General features: G+C 39.8%; 1 long non-coding RNA gene across 7 annotated transcripts in view; it reads right to left on the bottom strand.

Moving 5' to 3' along the window:
* Nucleotides 1-19,849, bottom strand: part of LOC104143411 (uncharacterized) — a 436,433-nt gene that overhangs the window by 257,772 nt on the left and 158,812 nt on the right. The window contains exon 1 of one of the 7 annotated variants that reach the window (XR_011141862.1): nt 738-824. The exons of the other annotated variants lie outside the window; for them this stretch is intronic. This is a non-coding gene — a long non-coding RNA (uncharacterized lncRNA). Of the gene's footprint in view, nt 1-737; nt 825-19,849 lie in introns of those variants that run through there. 7 annotated transcript variants of the gene reach the window in all.

Raw genomic sequence — 19,849 nt, 5'->3', positions numbered from 1 at the left:
AATGCACACCAGAAAGCATTGCTGAACTGGTCATTCTCACAGCTAACGTAAGTTTGTTATTTTCACACCGTATCTCTGTCCCTTGAAAATATTGTATCAGGATAAAATTTTGAAATGGCTCTTTGAACAGTCAATTCTGAGTGAAAATGCTCAGGAAGAAGAGTGTAGTTTTTAGTGAAAATTGAAATACTTATGAACATACTGAGCTTTAGCAGCTCTCCAGTGTTTCTATGCATCATTTTATGCCTGCTATGATTACTTAAAAAATTAAAACAAATTAATGCCCACATATCCAGTAACTACATTAAGAAAATAAGCTTAAGTCATTTATAAGCCCATGAATTTAGGAATGAAAAATTAAATTTCTATTTTTCACTTACTAGAGAAATCAAAAATGCATTGCTGATAAATATATGTTCATATAAATGTAAATACACATATATACATATATATACATATACATATATACATAAAGCCTCAGTGTTTTATGTATTCACTCAGTGCATTCTGCCACACAAGAATAGCTTTCCTCTAAATATTACCTTTCTGTAGTGTTTTTATATTCACATGTAAGTGTATAAGAAGTGTGTGGTTCAATGCCTAGTTGATTTGGAAGGGATCGGATGCTTTTCCATTAAAAGTAAAACGAGGAATAGAAGATAATAGGACGAAGAAATAGGGCAACTGCCACTCACAGCACAGCAAGTGGCAGCAAGATTTGTGGCCCTACAAGGTACCTGTTGTTAGAAGCTTTTCGCAGAGGTTTCTCGAGAAACACCTTATCACTCCATGCACCGCATCTGAAGAACACCAGGCATTTTAATGAGCAAGGCTAAAAGTTCATGGGAGCGACGAAAGCAGAACCCAGCCTGAGGTCTGCGGACTCTGATCTGTACAGCAGGTTTCGAAAAACACACAGTGCTCAGCCATTACAAGGGAAAAGATAAAACCAGCTGGGTACAAAGTGGTGCTGAACTTTCAGTTTGATGCTAGTCCACATCAATACCCAGGCTGTTCTGATTTTCTGTGAAGTCTACATGTACTCCTCTCAAATGACTACTGAACCGGCAGACATGGACATACTTTGGCAGCCTTATTCCTCTGGTTTAGGACTGTTTCTTCTTTTGTTTCTTTTCATAGCGGCTTTAAACCAGAGAGTGCACCCTCAGCACAATATTTGAGAATTTTTAGTGTTCCACAAATGTAGCAAAAGGGTCAAATAAGCCAGATTTCCCTCGTTCTAGCCTGCACACATACACAGAAATTAAACAGCATTTTTTGCCTGATTACCTCACAATGTTCAGGTTCCTTTCCATGAGGAAGGACATAAAAAGGATTAGGTCAGCTAAAACTCTCAGTCAAAGCAGTGCCACCAACAAAGGTTATGTAAAGAAACATACGAATTTGCAGTGAAAAATACATCTAAAATGAAGGTGGTTTGTGTCACTGGAATGTAAAGGAATCAGTAATTATTGTGTGTCTTAAATACATTTGTCAGCTTAAGGAACTAAAAAATCCATGGGACAAAATAAATATACATGTTTGTTTTTTTTAACAGAAATGGTAAAAACATGTTTATACCAGACCAGTTACAGCTAGGGTCATACTTCCAGTCCCTTTTTCATCTACATGCCCCCCTTTTTATATTACAGTTCTGTGCCTTAATTGTGGTCCTTTTTTTCTTTTTCTTTTTCTCTGGAGTGACTATGGCTCGAATGTTGCCATAGAGCTGTAACCTGAACTGCATAATCCACTCCATCTCAGTTACCTCCCGTAGATCCAGTCATAATTTTGGATATGGAGTCTACTTGGAAGAGCGGACTGCGAGCTTGGCTCGCTCACCAACTTCTGCATGACAGAAGATTTTAAAAAGTCAGAGCAAAAGTAAGACCACAAAACCTTTAGGAATAAGGTAAATGTGAGAGCTGGGTCTAGGCCAGATTCTATATATTTCACCTTACATAAAATAAGGACAGCCGCTAGGCAGCTAACTGGCGACAAAGATACTTCCTTGCGGTTTGCTTTGGATTTACTGGGCAGTTTTCCGTTTCTGAATACTGGGATGCACTAGGGCATCTCACTTTATTCAATATCTGAAACTCTGCTTTTTCAGGGACAGCATTTGAATTATTGTGACCAAAGGATCCTGACCTTCCCAAAGCATAATACCACTCACTTAGCATTAACTATACATCAGACAGTAACTATTCACCTGACAGCATCCCAGTATTCAGAAATGAGTCCCATACTCGTCCTGCATGGTAGCTTCCTACTACAAGCTCCCATCTCTGCTTGGGTTAAGACTTCTGTCTTTGAATATGCTAGTCACTTTGTATCACTTTCAGTTCAATGTTTAGTAGCCTCTTCAGCCAGGAGATATTATTGCCTCCAGGAAAAGAGGAAGACTTGTCCAGATCTGTCTCTCTAGAAATTCAAAGAAATTATCCCTACATGTTTTCCAAGGCTCACATATCACATATTCCTGTTACGTACACTGGTACAGCAGTGCTGAGTTCTGCTCTGCTCAGTTAGCATATGTAGCACATCTTCCTGTTTTTCTCAAGAACACCATGCTTCCTACGTCTCACGTCTCAAACCCAATTCATTGCTGAAAGGAATCTAATACTGATACCTCATAATTTTCTAGTTTGCTTAATGGGGCTATTTACAAGAGAGATTCAACTAGAAAGGCATGAGAACACTAATGTATGACCGCTACTGAATTAGAGTCGCTCTTTCCATTCCTCCAGATACCCTGTGTATTTAGCTAAAAAACCATAAACTGTTATCCGGCAAATAGGAAATACTATAGTTGCTGGGAGATGAATTTTATGGAAGCCAGAAAAGGCATTATTGTTATTAGGAAAATGGGCACTTATCCTCCCCACAGGAGCTCTAAATGTGGACGTAGTCCAGTTTGTAAGTCATACTGTGCATGATAAAAATGTGTAAATGAAAGGACGGAAAACATCTCTTAGGCTTTACTGCTGCAGACGCCAGGATCAGGAGGAGAACCTGGAAAGTTCCTTTTCCTCCCCAGAGCTCTCCTACTAAGTCGAGTATTTAAAACATCCCCTTATTACATCACATTTTTGGTTATTTGCTTGGTATGGAAAAGCGCAAGACTACAGATCGCTTTTGGCCTTGTCAAATGCACGATAAATGAATATCATGGTAACGCTGTAGGCTCTTAGTGTGCAGATATTCACAAGTCTGAGAACGCTAAGCTTTTAGCTTTCTCGTATTATTCTCACGTATATTACAAACACCCAAAGGACCTCACTGGATCAGAGAAACTGTGTATATACATATTAAAGACAGAGGCTTGACCATGGAAAACTTGCAGTCTAAAGAAACACCACGAGCAGACAGAAGATAATCATCTTGCAGATGGGAGAAATTAGAGCCACAGGAAGCCGAACGGGCCCACCCCTGCGTACGCCACCCTCGAGACCCTTGGTGTCAGCAGCGCTCTGGAGGAGCCAGCTCCCCAGGGAGCGCCCCGGGCAGTCGGGAATTTGGGTGCACAAGGATCGCGGGTGCCTCAGGACAGCGCAGCAGCCGGCGGGGGGGTCCTCATGCAGGGGGAGGCTAAATCCCGCACTCGCCTTTGCAGCATCCCGGGATCCTGCGCGGCTCTCGTGGGAGCCATGCGGATGGTCTAAACTTAACGCACCTGGAGGAAGTGGTGAGCCGTAGCTGCCTCCCCGTTCCCGTTTTTAAGTAAGAGCGGGCTGACCTGCTACGGCAGGGCCTGGCAGACAAGGCCTCCCCCCTCCAGCTTGAGGGATTCAAACACACCTCTCTACCCAGACAACTCGTCTGACTCGCACACCACAGACTGCAGTTGGGAATGGCCGAGGGACTGACTTCCACCAACCCTCTGCCGTGCAGAAAAACAACGCGAAACTTTTCAGCCGGTGAAAGAGAGCATAGGGGAAGTGTAAACACAAGGTGTAGTGCCCTCTCATGCCTGGGGGCGTCTCTTTTTTTATTCAGTGTCACTGAGTGACTGTTTCATGTAAAAAGCGCAACCTGAAGCTGGGTGTCCACGCTGCCAGCTTTGCCCCAGCCATTCAGTGCAGCGCTCAAAGCAGGCAACCACTGCACTGCTTTGACAGTCACTCGATCAAACCCTTCAGGGCCTGACTGAGTTTATGAATGAAATATTGGCCAAGGTATTCAAGCAAGGGAAGAGTTGGGCTTGAGCAGATATATACAAGTAAAAAAAAAAATTCCCATGACATAGAATTAGTATCAATATTCAGTACTATGAAGTCCTGACACTTCCCTTTTAAGGTAGCGGCTGAGTGGGAGTTTTCAAAGTTGCAATTCAGTGCCTTCTCCTAAGTGGCATGTCCACAGTAGCCCAAAGCACAGCCCTCTGCCTAAACTCTCCCTTTCCAGCAAGTCAGGAGCTGCAAAATAAATTAGAATGGAAATAAGTCTAGTGATATAAAGTCATGTAACTTTTTGTGTACACTGAATTACGAGTGCTGTGTGTCACAGGACCAATCTACCTTCCTTATGAAGACAAAGGCAGCCAGTCTTAGCTAACTACAGTCTACTTTACTATTTGTTCTGTGTGAATGAATATTACAACTTAAATCTTTCCTGTTTCTCATTCCCTAAAGAGCTAACAAACAGCTTAGTGATTTGTTTAAAAAAATAAAATAAAATAAAAAGAAACCTCTTATCTCAAATGTACAATTATGAGCTAATTTGCAAATGGCCAGTGACAAAAGCAACAGCAGCTGGCCCCGCACTCTGGAGGAGTTTTCCGTGCGCCTGGCAAACGCGATGCCACCGAGCTACTGAGGACACTATGGCAGAGGCGGCTCTAGCGCTGCAGGAAGGCTACTGAGACTCTCACCCCCACCAAGCTTTTTCAGCAGTGTCCACAGCTGATAGCATATGTCAACTTCAATGGCAAAAGCAGGGAGAGGAAAGGGCCGATTCCCACGCTGGTGGTGCCCGCTTCCCCCGAGCACCCACCAGCGTTGGGGCTTGCAGCGCCCAGCTGCGAGAGTGACCGCCATGGCCCTGGGGCAGCGCAGCCCGTTAGCTGGGGCCACGGTTGGTGAGCCGGAGCGGGCTGCAGCACGGAGACCCGCAGTGCTGCTCAGGCTCACATGCCTGGGGCACCGTGCGGCGGGAGACTCGGGAACGGAGACAAACCAAGGCTTGAATCTGCTCTCTTAAGACCATGGCAGAAAAATGAATTTCCCATGTTCCCATTTCTACTCCTGCTAAAGATAGGCTGAAAAAAAATGGAGGAAAACGTCAACTTATACCAGATTACAAATCAGCAAAACAGGGAGTTAACCTTGTCCAAAAAGGGGACCCGATTTTCACAGCTCATAACGCTTCCAAGTGGCATATGACACTAACAGGAAAACCAAACGAGCAAGCACAAGCATAGTCTGCCTGACTGCAGAGGCACGGGATGAATTACGGATATTTTCTACCGTATGTTGCTATTGCAACACTATGCCACATTGCACCAGATAGCAACCAGGTCACTGCAGGGAAGGAGCAGAGCTTCACTGCAGCCTCTTCTCAGACATCACGGAGGTTTAGTAAAAACCAAGCTTTCTAAGCAAAAGGGACCACTGCTAACCTTTGCACTAAACAAGGCTGGAAAATTGACTTTTTCCCAATTTTATCCCAACCCTGGACAGGATGTATTAGGTATCATGCGTCCCCAGAGTTGCCAGAAGGGGGCCTGTGTAAGGGAGTGGAACAGCTCTTTCCCATAGAATTGACACCAAGTTCACTAGGAGTTACTCTGACATGCAAAAACACCTCTTACCTTTTCTTAAAACTTCTTCACACAGAATCACTCACAGAATGGTTTAGGTTGGAAGGGACCTCTGGAGATCATCTAGTCCAACCTCCCTGCTCAAGCAGGGTCGTCTACAGCATATTTCCCAGGATCGCATCCAGACAGGTTTTGAATATCTCCAGGGAAGGAGACTCCACCACCTCTCTGGGCAACCTGTATGCAGAGGGTGCAGAGATTTTCTTCATGACACATACCCCAGCCCTCTTCCCTTCTCTCTATCTCAGAAATTACCTCTGACTAGAAGCTTCCTGAATAAACAAGGGAAGCCTGAGTTTGAGAGAGCAGCCTGTGGTACAGCATAGCAGTTTAACTCACATGTGACATGGGAAGACAAGTGGCTTACCTATGTGGCAACAGCATCCCACAGGTACCTTTAGTGTTAGAAAACCTTTCAGCTTCAGTGCCTGAATACATACATGCACAAGCATGCACATACGATACTCACAAGAATCAGTAATCTGCCTTTTTTCTGTGATAATCACAGAATCACAGAATGGTTGAGGTTGAAAGGGGCCGCTGGAGATCATCTAGTCCAACCTCCCTGCTCAAGCAGGGCCACCTAGAGCACATTGCCCCAGGATTGTGTCCAGACGGCTTTTGAATATCTCCAGGGAAGGAGTCTCCACAACCTTTCTGGGTAACCTGTTCCAGTGCTCTGTCACCCTCACAGGAAAGAAGTTTTTCCTCATGTTAATAACTGCAAACTTATACACAGTCACTTTAAGCAGAAGGAAGGAAACACTTTTCTCAACCTCCAAATCCATTGTACTTGAGAGTAAATTAAGCTGTGTGTCTCTTTTTGGCTTTTGTGACATTTGGAAGCTTATTTTCCCTATCTTCAAAGACTGTTGTGTGCTCTGATAATTATTTCACTAGTAGACAGCACATGAAGACTAATTTTCTCCTCTATTAAATGTACTTAATACAAATGCAGATGCAATTTTCTTCTTGTGTGAAAAATTTTAATTGTTACAATACTTCTGCAAGGTCAAATTTAAATGGCATATGTTGAAAATTTTTGTAGATTAATATGTTAGCCTTTAGAAGCAGAGATTGAACCGGTTTAACTTTTTATTTTTTTTTTAACCTCATTGTCTCAGTTAAAGCAGCTAATTATTTTGCAAGTGTGTCAACTTATCCTAATTCACTGCTACCACAGGTCAGCACTATCGAACACTTGCTAAGGAACTGCTGGTGTATACATGCCAATATTCATCTGTGACAGACCGTCTGCTATCAGGTTAATATCAGCTCCCTGCACAGACGGTAAATGCTAGAGCAGATAATCAAAGGATTATTTAGTAGATAAGGAGATATCATTACTTCTATAGCATTAGTGTTACTAAAATAAATTAAATTTCTAGAATAGCTTTTAAGTTCTAGTAGCCATATTTCTAAAAATGATGCCAAATAGTTAGAAAGAGTTTAGGAAAAAATTACAAGATGCAACTAAGATAGCCAGATCTTCAAAACAGTAGACAAGGCATGTGGTAATATTTAGCAATTGCTTTACAACTTGCTTATATCACTGGCCATTTGCAAATTAGTTCATCATTTTCCATTCTATACAAGAGTTTTTTCTTTCTTTCTTTCTTTTTCGTTTTTCTTTTACATATCAATAAGGTGTTTGTTAGCTTTCCAAGGAATGAGGACCAGGAAAGATTCCTCTTAAATGCGGTCGATACTCATAACCCTTTCATGAAGATATTGCAAAATGCTGGTTGTTGGGCACTTTCCAATAGAAAATCCTCTCATATACTTGAGTAATTCTAACCAGAAGCATCAGATAAATAGCGTTTTGGAGGAGTTACTCATTTCTGAACCAGTCTCCTAAACAATTCAGTCAAATAGATTTCTAAGAAATAAATGCAAACTAAAAAAAGAAATTCATATAAAAATAGACTGATTTGTTTACTCTTTCTTAAAGGACAGATTATATATATAAATATATATATATATAAACCTAACCCAGACTTATTTATAAGTAGAAAGAGTTAATGTTTGTACAGTTTATAGGATGTATCAGTTTGTTAGGTTGTCTAACTTGCCTGAAAAATATCAAGTTATTCTTACAATGTCTTGTTCCTTCACCTTAAATTATTATCTTCCATTCCCTCCTGCTTTCTATAGCTTTCCAAATACTTATGTGGAGACTTTAAACAAAAAATTGAGGTTTATCTTGCTTTCTTTCCCCCTTCTATCTAAGACAAGAATAAAAGCAAGATATGTAAGATAAGAGGATTTTAAACGGTGGAGAAGTCAATGCTTAAATCCTAAGGTGCTAGCTGAGAAAATGAAGTTGACAGCAAACACCATATGAAATTTATATGTGCCCACTCCAGTAGTAAAAAAAAAAAAAAAAATTACAACAGTTTATTTCTGTCATAACATACAAGCTGTTATCAAATTCAGACAATTCTTCCTATACAGCATATCCAAGTCCAAGCATCTTCCTCGCCATCCCTACTGCTACAACCCTGTCATCTCGCACACCAAATGTGGTACCCTGCTGGTCCCTTGGCTTCCCAGAGCTATACCTCATTCCCTTCTGGTTTGCTGACAGATGAAATGTCTCACTGCCAAAGTAACTTTCTTCACTTTTTGGTGATGCTATTCCCTTTTCCAAACACTTTCACTTCATACCCCAGTACCTTCCACGTAAAAGGTTTCCATTTTAGTGATCGTGTTATTATACAGAATAGGCTACATACATCTGAAATCGTAACTCTGCCATTAACGCACTACCTTTGTGAATACCAATAGCAACTACTCACGATAAACTAAACCATATCCATATGCAACACTGAGGAAGCAACACAGGTTGCAGGAAGACAGATTTTGAAGGAGGCATCATGAAGACAACTGTATGCAAAAGGCTGCAATGAGATAAGCAGCTATAGGTGAGCTCTCTGAAATAAAGAGCCAGTGCACTGGCCAAAACAGGTTCTCCTCTGGTCTTATTACTTTGCACATGATCCACAAAGCAAATATTGAAAGACAGATAGCTTGAGATCAAGCGTTTTTATTTGGGAGGAAGAGAAGAAATGTTTCCTGCTAGAGCAGATTGTGCTTTGTCACTAAGAGATTTATGAAGAACACAATGGATACAGGGCTCATTTTTACAAATTCAACTTGCTTGGAAACACATATGTTTTTATTAGAAAAAGATAAAAGTAAGTACTTCAGATACATGACAATATCATCCATCTTCTGTTAAGGCTGTCCTACATCCTTTGGCAAATATTGATGACATTGGTAAAAGAAGATAGAGTAGTTTACATCCTATTTCCTAAAGGCTAAAGGTTAGAGTTATCTGAAACTATGCCATATCACAAAACTGACTGAACAGAGGCATTAGGAGCGCGAGTCTATTAGCGGCAGCCTGCGATCCAGCTTGGGAATGTTTCCACCCGGTAACATGAACATACAATTTCTGAAACTCTTTTAATGCACTACGGCTGTGATTCCATGAAACGGTAAAGTATTAAAGATGCTTCATGATGGTTCAAAAACGCACATGGCACAAAGTTCTAAAAAGAGTAAACTGTCTCTAAAAGTCCAAGTCTGTTCCAACAATTTTTTTTCTCACTAGTTTCTGCAAGCTTTACACTGGATCACACATCTTCTGTCCTTTAAGCGTGTCAAATGTGAATATGAAGAGTGAAGCTGTCATATAAAAGTATATTGGTTCTCATGCCTCATCCGTATCAAATTCATACCAGCAGAAGCTCCAAGAGTACACAGGTCTGCTATGACAAACATAAACACAGGTTAATTGAGACACAATTCTGGAGACAAACACACTCATCCCTACCGAACAGGATGACACTGCTGTGAATGCAAACGCTGTTAGCCTCCACGCCCGAACTGCACCACGGGTACCCTTAGCCGCTACTGCCCCCTAGAGTAGCCCCTAACTACCAAATGGTTTGACATCTACACTGTGACGTAAGAAGAAATTCCAGAATTTTCAGTGAATTTATGCTGGGAAAAAGGAACTCTTCAAAGAAAAATTATAAGCCTACTTTTATTCAACAGCATGATTAATGATCTTGTAAACAGACTTTTGAATTATTCCACAATAATGAAGGAATTATGTACATATATGTTAATCATTAGAACAAGGCATATGGGGATCAGGGCGTTGTGGGGAGGGGAAAAAGTGACATAAATGAGTTTTGCTCGCATCAGAACAAACTGAGAGGCATTTCACACAGCGGCTTTTGCTCTGGTTTAGCATGGACATCCAAGTACTTTCCTCAAATAAATCACGGTTACTTTTATTTATGAGAATAATGAATTTAGGTAGGGAATATCATTAGTTAAGATCTTTCACTACGTCTTTGAAATATCACCATTGATTTATGCAGCTGAACATAAAATATATCTGAGAGATGTAAAGAACCAAACTGGAACTGAAATGGTATAAGCTGCTATACAGGAAAGCCTGGTTGCTTTCGTTTTCCCATTACACTTCCAGGCCCGGATCTGGTCGCTCGAAAATTTTGGAGAGTACATTGGAAGCGTGGCTTCTATGTGGTACACATGAGGTCAGCTATTATGACTTTAGTTCTCTTCCAGCTACTTAATAAGCAGGGGATTTGAACGTGAATCACATTTGAGATGTGATTCCTAAACCACTGGATAGGCCCAGCTGCTTGCACTGCTTACAGTATGGGGTCCTGGGATGCTGGGGGGAAGGAAGGAGTTGGGTTAATCTTTCTTGGGGGGGAGAGATGTGAGGAAAAGAGGGAAGAAGAACGTGACAGAACAATTGATAATGTTTTGTTTGAGGCTGCGGTTTCAAACTTGGAGTTCATTCCTGCCCTCCCTCATCCCCACCATCTGCTCTTCCAGTCTCTCCATCTGCCTCTCCCAGCACCGCTAAATACTCTCTTGACTTTCTGCATATACTTAGCATCCCTCCTATGTGCTTATGCAGCCTCTCCACTATGTAAAATTTGCTGATGCCCTTTCCAATGGATTTTGGCTCTCTCAGCTGCTGAATTGGACTTCTCCAAGTGCCACTGTCCTTCAAATCTCCTTCCACCTGCCTTTGGCAGTCCAGGTCTCCTCTGGGGGCACTGGAGCCCTTGCTTTCCTATCTATGATTATTCTGCTTTTCCTTAATCTAGAACTTCCCGCTTTCTTTAAACTCTTCACATATATGTCATCATTAGCCTTCCTAAACAATTTTTAACATCCTCTTGCGTCATTTCTTATCCACAGACCTCATGGTCCTTTTGGCTATTTCTAGCCCTCTTGTTAATTTTACTCTTTAAGATTCTCATTTCTCTTCTACAGCTCCCCGCACCTTCTCATCTGCGAGCTAGAACAAGGTGGCTACACAGACATAGACAACACTGTAAGATTTTACTTTTTCTTTCAGTTTTTAATCTCAGATGAAGCCACACCTTTTCTTCCCACAAACATTATTTTTGTCTTCCATTTTGTAAGCAAGTTTAAATACTATTGCTTAAACAAGCAGGAGCATTCCAGATACCTTATGTATGCTATCACTCAGAAAACATGCATGCGTTATAACAACTCTCTTCTTTTGCGATGTTACTTACAAAACCATAGAAACTATAGCATCACAACTGTGACTGCAGCCCTAGGATACCACAATAATATACCTTAAATTACAATTTACACAATTTTTTACTCTCCAGATATCAGCAGATGGTTCCCAGGCCTTTCGTTGGATAACATATACATTTGTACAGAAATTTGTCTCTGCCATCCATTTCTCTTTAAGCCTTTTACCTTCCCCTGATAAGATGCCTCATTTTCCTAAGAATAAGCTGCTGATTTTCATTTCTTATTTCCAAGTTTTCTTAAGCAGTGTTTGTGTTATTGCACTGTAACTAGCTTTGATTTTGCTATAAAATTATAGAGAGAATATCTTGGTGACGGGTGCTTAATGGGAAAAGGCATTTAGGGAATACAGAAGATTAGAATTAGCCAGGACTGGCCTCTGTTAGCATAGTTCACGCTGGTTCCTACGCATTTAGGGACAGAACTGCCTAGAAGAGAATAGGACAGTTCTTGCGAGAAAGCGCCCCTGGAGGCAAGTAAGGGCTGGGCAGGGCAGCCCATGCTGCCTTCCCTTGCTGTGTTAATGAGAGAACGGGAACCTCCACAGCTCGGAGACGACGAGAATTGATGATATTTCTCTTAATTTTCAGATTGGTATTTAAACTATCATGAAAACTGAAGTGGAAACATTTGAAACTGTAAACGACGACTGCAACTAAAAGGAGTCACAGAGGTGAGGAGAGACTAGCTAGCAGGGACATGATTTCATTATGAGCTCAAACATCTTTGTAATTGATTTTGAGGATTAATATTAATTTATAAACATTACAAACTACAGAAGATTTAAAGGCCATACCCTTTCACTCCTAAATTTCTTCTCACCACCACTAACTTGTGATCTCTAGGCACAAAACTGATCTATTGGAACTATCTCTCCAAGTTCCTAAGAGCTGAAATTTATCCCCGTGAGGCAGGGGCAGCAAGCGGCCTTGGCACCTCTTGAATTTCATTAAGGGTCTGTCTCTGCCGCAGTAAACAGGGTACTGCAGTTGATGCAGACCCAATACTGCCTTAAACTAGGTGGCTTGAAAACAGGCAGCAAAAATGAGCCGCGGCAGTAAAAGAGTTTGAAATAAGCTGGCCAAGTACATTACCAGGTTCCTATGCATTTTGCAGCTTGTACTACTACAGCAATAGTGCTACGAGTAACCAAGCCAGCCAGTTTTTATATACCCTGGACATGTATAAATGAGTTGCTGTGTAATGGTTCCTCGAAGCATTATTCTGATGGATAGACTCACCTTCTCTGCTCTCGCCATACCAAGATGAATTCCACCCAAGGAATATACTTTATTTCAGAATGATACTGATAGCACTAATGTGTTTGTCATCTTTGGCGTAGACATATTCAGTACATTATTTTTCTCCAGTACTGTGATTGCTGAAGTAAAGTTACCGAGCTACGCGGTGACAGTATTAATGTGCTTTGATTCCACACATCTAATAGGGAAAAAAAAACCCATTTAAGAAACAATAATAAAAAGAAAGAGCACTTACTTCTTATTGATAAAATTTAGACTATTTTTGTATGCCTGGAATGCTTAAATATCCTGGCAACCAAAGGAAGTGGTTTAAGTGTCAATACTCTTAAGTATCAACAAATTGTTTATTCCCTTGCAAGTCAGACTGCTGGAGAACATATTTAACTTACATCATTCCCACAGTTATCCTTTGCATCAAAGAGATTATTATTTATGCAACAAGACGTAACTTGGGAAATAGTTTTTCTGAGATAATCACACCCCTGGGACACTGCAAGGCACAGGGTTCATTATTGTTGAGGGGGAATGTATATTTTGTTCTGGAGTTTTAAATCCCAAACTGCAGTTTCAGCTAAGCAGCGTGTTTCCACTTGGATTAATATATCTCCTTAGGTTGCTCACCTCACCTGTCATTCAGAATATTTTACTAGTCCAAGTAAATGTATTCACCCCTAATTCTCCACATTGTTAAAAGGTCATGCTTTTTTCAAAGGTGAGTCTGCTATTTCAATTTTAATGACAACAGATTGGTAGCATATATCCAAAGGTACGTTAGTATTAGTATAGAAGGGAACAATCCAGAGGAAGCCCAAAACAACTCTGAATTACAAATATGACAAGTCTGCATAAGTAACTCAGTTGTTTAATAAAATTAACATTGATAAGTACAAATACTTATTGCCAGTTACCTAAATTATGTAAAAGAGATGCACATATTTTCATGTGAACAAAGTATCTGATGCAACTGGATAGCACGAAATAGGCATTTCCAGCACAAAGTTTTATACAAGTTCGAAAGACAGCGAGCCACTTAATTTCCAATGAAGGTGAAAAGCAATGAGGAAAGCTTTTAATGCATTACTGTGTGCTCTTATATGTAGGATCACTGAAGGGTCTTCAACGACTTTTGCCTCAAGATACAACTCTGCTGGCTGAACATTTTGATAAGCAAGGCCCAGAACAGGAATATCTGCAGCCCCTCACATCCTGAGGGACAAATCAAAATCAACAAAGAAAACAAATGTTAAGAAAAGTAATGCAGTAGACTCTATCTGCAGGAGAAAGCAACGTTACTCTCTCCCCTATTTATTTAAATGGAAAGTAAAATAAATATTATCAATTGTCTATATGGATGCTCATTCTGCCCAGAGGTAATGGATGAAGGATCTCTATGGAAGCGACACATAATGACTATACACACACTCCGCTTGCTCCCAGTGGGATAATTGTTTCTGCTCCAGACCTTCTATACTTCCTCCTTTTTACATTTTACAGGCACAGCTTCCATCTGCTCCATATGTTAAATCTCATTTTGAGCATATAGAGTAATTAGAAATATTACAATATTTTGTGTGTGTGTGTGTGTGTTTTTCTCCTCCTTTCTGAGAAGAAACAGTTCAAAATAATCATCCCTTTTATCTTTCTGTTTATACATCATGATTTTCCTCTGGTTTATGGCATCATTTTGCTTGGGTAGAATTTCTCATGCTTTAGATTTACACGACTTCTTTTAGTTTTAGTTTTTTAAGTTTAGCTGCTCATTCATTAACTTTGTGCTTTCATTTTCTCCCTCTTCTCTGATTTGCTTCCAGCTCTACTAATTTAGCTGTGGTGAAGGACTTCTCTTCCACTTTTTTTTCACCTGTGCCACAAGCAGTTATCATTTCTCAAACATAAGACTTGAAGGCTTACAATAACTCCCACTATGATGAATTTTCTTCAAACATAGGTTATTAAACAGGAGATATAGTTTCGGGAATGTTACTTCTCCTGATAAGTCAGTTTTACATCTCTATAATCTACTACTACCTATAATTACCTTGCTACTTCAAAGACACACAAAGGACAAATGATCCTTGAGGTGAGGGAAGCACCAGTGGTGAGAATTTCAGTAAGATATCTCAGTCTCCTGGCATCCAAACATATTACATTTGGTACTAAAGAAATTGTCAGTTCTTAAAAAAATTGTCATAGACAGAAGAACAGGAAGAATAACCTTCAACATCAACACTCTGGGCTTTCCACGTCTCTGAAAGGACATGCTTTCATTGTATCAATTAATGTATTTGCTGCCCTTGAAATAGGTTTAGATCTATGGGATAAGCTATCCAGCTGTGTACTTAGTATTAACTTATCTCCCCAAATGACTGTATTATGCAAGCATTTAATGCACTTTAGCCACCAGTTCTTTAAAAAAGAATTGCCTGCAGTTTTTTAAGGCAATAGGAAAGGGACTTTCTGCTGCTGGAAATAAGGACGAGTGTTGGCCTTCTGGCCCAAAGATACCACTTTGCAGATTTCCGCATTGAAAATAGTTGACAATGACTGATATACCCACCTCTGAAGTCAAAACGAGAATACCCAGGCTTCTAAACACCTACAGCTTAAATGAGAGGTAGCTGGGCTTTATAATCAATTCAAATAGAAGTGATGCTTTGAGTTCTTTTTTCCACAATACAGGGAAATTTAAACACAATACAGAAGAAATGCTCCAGACAATTAAGTTTCAACCTATTTCCAAAGGCGTTATAGATTTTGGAATAGCAGTCCATCTCACGGACAAAACCAACAACCACATACACAACATTGTGCAACGGGAAGGCAAGCTTAGTGTTGTTAAAATTAGACTTTAAGCTCTTGAGCAGGAAGAATCTTTTTTTCTTTTCTGTCTTTGTAAAGCCAAAGGGGGTCCAGTTTAGTGATCTTGCCTGCCTCTCTTCCTAATAGTAACAGTACTCCATTATATCTTTATGCTTCTACTTATTGAGTACTAAAAACAAGGTGTTTCTAATTAACATAGTACTAGCAGTTTATGAGAAAACATGAAAAAAGGAAAAAACAACATCAATAAATGCTTAGGAGGATGCTTCACGATAAAAACAGAACTGAGAGAGTAGACATTGACTACATCTTTCTAGGCCTCTGAATGAGCAATATAAAAACATGCCTGGCTTAGCAGTCTGTGCTGCTTGTTGTCATCTGATTTTTGAAATATTCACCCTGCTGCACTATTGAATAATCAATAAATTCATTTTCTTCATCATTGGTTGGTTTTCGCTTTGCCCTGGCTGTCATAACACAAGAACTCTCCTAAGAGGACTACTTTTCATTACATTTCATCCAGCTGAACCAAATAATGCTTTCTGATGGTAAGGCAACCAAAGGGATTCTATTTATATGTAGATAACTTCAAATAGATTAACTTGACTGAGGCCAGATTCTCACCGTATTTCTCATTTCTTGCTCTCACGGTAAAAAGAAGGAACATATATTAAACTCATGGATTACTTCAAGGATTCCAAAAGTTAGTTTGCTTTGATGGCATCATTAGTAGCAGCAGCAAGTACTACCGTTACTTCAAACCTCACCTCCTAAAACAGACATTACAAACAATTTTGCTGACTTATTGATACAATTCCTAAAGGAAAGTGCTAAAACTATGGAAGCCACAGCAACAAATGGTGTGCTTCACAACTGTAAAACGCTAACTGTGTAATTGGACTGTGAGGAGATGGGCAGGACTGTGTGATTTTTCAATCCCCTCCTCGCCACCCCCCACCTCAGGAGATTGTAGCCATCTTAGATTCGGCTTCTGAAGGTCTTGTTATTCTTCTAAGAGCTGGACTATTTTCCAGCTTAGGAGGCAGATTGTTTTCAAAGCTGGGCTGCGTGGAGGGAGGTGCTTCGAGCTCTGGTGGGACACGGTGAGCTAGCAGTGATGCTGGGGAGCCCCAGCCAGGAGCGGCACAGCTCCCCCACCTCACAGAGTTGCACCTCCAAGACCTCTACTGTGCGAACAGTCCCAGCACTCTCAAACTGTGACATCAGTGAAAATATTAGGCCGATTTTCCCTCAGAATTATCTTCTTTTCCGTGCCTCATCTACTGTTTAGCCTTTTCTATTTCTATTACGTTTTGTATTTAAAACACTATCCTGCAATGAGCTGTTTGTACAGGATGGGCAGACTTTTTACTGTGAGGGAAGAAAGAAAGATCTCAGACTTTCAAAATAGCAAGAAAGGAGGCTTATCAAAGTGTTTTGAGGCTAGCCAAACAACTGGCACAGAGGTCCTGTCACATCTTTCCTGTTGTGCAACAATATTTAAGACACAAAGGATTTAAAGTTATTTAAGCTCAATCTGAATAAGTGTAAAAACACTCCTACGTTAAATAATCCTTTTGCGCGGTGGAAGAATGTTCGTCACACCTTTCCTATTCCTTGTCTCTGTTTTTCTGGACAAATAATATATTACAGTAACTTATTACAATATGATAATTGTAAAGACAGGTTGGTCTGTAGCAACAACTCTGCCAAAAGAAAAAGGTTGCTCAATTTTACTGTCTCAGCGTCTTTCTGCGGAGCATCGTTTCTGCCCAGCCAGGATCATCAAAGGCCTACTGTTGTACCTACAGTTCATTCCTCATGATAACAGCATCCTCGTGTTAATATTTACATGTGATAACACCATGGTCATCACCTTAGCCGGGTCCCTGACACTCTTAAAACTATATACATCATCTCAAAATGAACACATACAAAGAAAGCTTGCAGTCATACCTCCCAGAAGGAAAAAGGTTTTATCTTAACTCTCATTACTCAGATACTAATAATAAGACTAGCTGGGGTAAAACTAATTTAATCAAACTTTTTGTTTGAGTTCACCAACAGGTTACCTATTACTAGTACTACGACATTCTTATTTGAAATGTGGGTTTTTTTATTTTTGAATTATGCTTTTTGAGTAAGTTATAAAAAGAAACACATTACAACTCATTTTCAAGGCAAAGCCAAAGACTAGGGTAACTACATACACTTTTGGAATTTGTGGTTTTAATTAGGCTTATAATTTCTGTAATTAAATCTGCAGTTATTTGTTCTTTTTAAGCTTATTATAGAGAAACATAGGTATTAAATATAGACATATTAGAAATAGATGATTTATATCATATAGGAGGACTGCTGTGTCCTGCTCTAAGCTACAGGCTGCTAAAGCCACTTCTCACTAGAAAATTAACCGGCCATTTCTGGAAATCTTTAAAGTGTTCTCATTGTGTCTTTGTGCAGGCAAATTCTGTTTGAATTTAATGTGAAATTCTTTCCAAAAATTTACTAGTACATACAATTTGCTCATATTTTATGTTACTTCCTCTTTCATACAAAGAGGAAGAAACAAAGATTCTTTGGACGAGTCACTCCTGCCCAACTTCTTGGTAACAACTTGAAGTTACTCAGTAGTTCTGCTGGTGATGTACAAGAATAAATAGACTTTACAGTAGCTTGGCAGTAATATTTATCTGTTCACCTTCAAAGAATCAAGTCAATATAATACTCCAAAAATACCAGATCTATGTATTAAGAACGCGTCATATTAACCCGGTCTATTTTCCGAGTGACTATGTATTCGACTCAAAAGCAGTTTTTGATCAGATATGCTTCTCAAGTTATCATGCACAGATAACATGAACAATTATCTAATTGATAAATGGACAGGAAAGTACAGCTAGGATGCTGTACTGACTGGAGAGAAGCAATGTGCCAGTGACCACGCAGGAGCGGTGGCTGTTTCTCAAGTGGCTGAAGGCTGACGGCAATGACTGTGGGCTGCACCCACTCGCTTTAGGGCATCACAAGCAAAGCTCACAGCTGAGGAAGAAATATAGAGGGCAGCACTTCTTTGGTATCAAAAACATCTCAAGTGGTCCAAAGTCTGATGATGCAAAAGCAAATAAAAGCAACAAAAAAGACTCCAATAGGGTGGTTTATCTGAAAGCACACTGTGCATTTAAGTGAGAATAATACGTATGAAAGGTATGCATATACTTGTTTCCTAATAGAAAGCAGCAAAGAGAGAACCTGTGGCTAATTTAACATGACATATAAATAAAAAATCATATGAATTTAGAAAGTTACGAGAGTTATAAACAACACAACTCTCTACGAAATAATCAGCTACAATGCAGGGCAGAACCTTAAATCCATCTTAGCTATGCCATCAATATTTGCAGGAAAGAAATAAAACGTCTAAAGATTTAAATGAAAGGACTAATTGAAGTAAATATGTTCTGGTACTTGTTGAGAGAAAGGTGCAGCAGATTTAGATGGAATGAGGTTTAGACCGCTTAAAAGAAAACAAGAAGATATAGCTAAAGGTATGCAGAAAAGAATTGTATTACTAGTAGAGAGAATTCATGAAACTGAGCCAATCTCAAACACCAGGGCCAATTCAAGCGTCAATCTGCAAGTTTCCATTTACTTCAGTGGGCTTTGGATTCACATTTCTGTATCTGACAGAAAGAACTTCACATGGATCCATTTTTCTAGAGCTGTGGTACCTCTGAACAATGTTTTTCACTTTATTTCGTGGTCTATGATGTATTCCATAGTTTTAATAAATATTCTAGTTTAAACAGAGAATATACCTATTGAGTTACTACTCAAAAAATGTCTACAAAAGGGAAAAAAAAGCTATTCATATCCTTAAGTGTAGCTCCTTCTGGGAAAGTGATTTCTGAGCATTCTACGTTTTGATTTTGCAACCTTGTGATTGATTTTATTCTTATGAATCAAAGTACAGTAAAAGTTTTTTCTGGCAAAGCACAAGAAAGAGCAAAACCCAGTCATTTTCTTCTAGTTAACTACTCAGCTTTATCTGAGTAACAAAAGGAAACAATGTATAAAAAAATCTGCAGATTGTGGATATGATCAATGAAAAGTGTGCATAGTACAAGAACACCTTTTTTCAGTACAGGGCCACACTTAAAAATTTCCCTTGCTTTTGAATAATAGCACATTCCTACCATGAGAAAACCCTCCCTGCTGGGAAATGTTGAAGTCAGGCGTAAAAGTTCTGTGTCTCTCTACAGTGAAAATTTATATCCGAAATGACAGCTATGACTACACCTTTGAGATAGCTTTCAGGGAAGGA

This window comes from Struthio camelus, chromosome 6, assembly GCF_040807025.1.
Source record: "Struthio camelus isolate bStrCam1 chromosome 6, bStrCam1.hap1, whole genome shotgun sequence".
In the NCBI taxonomy this organism is placed as follows: Eukaryota; Metazoa; Chordata; class Aves; order Struthioniformes; family Struthionidae; genus Struthio; species Struthio camelus.
The sequence above is the reverse complement of the archived record's forward strand: the minus strand, read 5'-3'. Positions and strand labels throughout refer to the sequence as shown.